Source organism: Mchenga conophoros, linkage group LG9, assembly GCF_057382185.1.
Source record: "Mchenga conophoros isolate Kocher_MC1m ecotype Shallow Benthic linkage group LG9, M_conophoros_male_GT1.1, whole genome shotgun sequence".
NCBI classification, from domain to species: Eukaryota; Metazoa; Chordata; class Actinopteri; order Cichliformes; family Cichlidae; genus Mchenga; species Mchenga conophoros.
This window is the reverse complement of record NC_140534.1, coordinates 28,239,097-28,240,248: the sequence shown is the minus strand read 5'-3', so window position 1 is coordinate 28,240,248 and position 1,152 is coordinate 28,239,097.

Here is a 1,152-nt window from a genome sequence, read left to right as displayed (position 1 = left end):
AAAGAAAACAGGAGCTTTCTAAATGAGTTTAATTGAGTTTATACATAATTCAGTGCATTTCTGTGTGGGTCATGCAGCTTCCCTGCAGTGTGCTGCTGTGGTCGATGGTCTTCAAAACAACAGCCCGCAGGTCGCCACAGTAGATAGGAGGCTCTACTTCTTTTTTTAAAGAGGTAAACACTACAGAAAAACAACCAGCTGTGACGACAGAGTAAAGTAAGACGATGCTGCTAACACCCCACATTTATTAACGCCATTAAAATATATATATTCGCAGGAGATCACATAAACACGAGCCTAAAGTGACACGTGACTAAAATATTTCCTGCTGTCGTCTCACATCATTAGATCCCCATTTAGCATAATATCACTGCGCTAAAAGCGCATTACACCAGTCTGTCTACAGTGGGGGGGTTTATTAGTGTGTGTGAAAATAAGAGTTTTAAAAAAATATATAAATAATAATAAATTAGACGTAAAATGTAAAAAAGTGTTTTATAATTTATTACGATAATAGATTTGAATTTTGATGCCCTGAAACACAAATCAAAGCATCGCGGAGCTTCACGTTTAGCCCCCACGGCTGCACTGAGCACCGCTCCTCGGTGGCAGAGTGCTTTTACCGGGGAGCTGCATTTCCCCTTCCCCGCCTCCAAAGGGGAAAAGCAGACGCGGAAAGAAGAAAAAACAACCGCTTCTTCAAACACCCCCTCCCTCCCTTCACCGCTGAATTGTCGTTGCCATCAGCTCGCGGTGAAGTTCTCTTTCTCGCTTCGCTGCGGTTTTCTGAGCTTCCTTTCTTCTCGCTCGTAGCGGGAGCCGCGAGGGGCGCGAGGCAAGACGGCTCTCGAGCCGTGCAGCGACGCACTCTGAGCGGCAGGCGAGCGGAGCAGGCGCCGCTGAGTCAGCGGGACACGCTGCAGCTCAGAGAGGCGACCAGGAAACTCCTGCCTGTGCTCCTCCGCATTGCAAACACTTTTATTATACAACGCCTTTTATTTGAATGACTTATTCTATGGTAATTATTGACACTGAACTCAGCCTATATCTAAACTATATTTTATTGCTATTTTTACTTTTTTTTATTTAGGCGTGGGTTTTTATTAGCAATACCGCAAAGCCCCCCAAAACACATTCCTAAAATATAGTTTA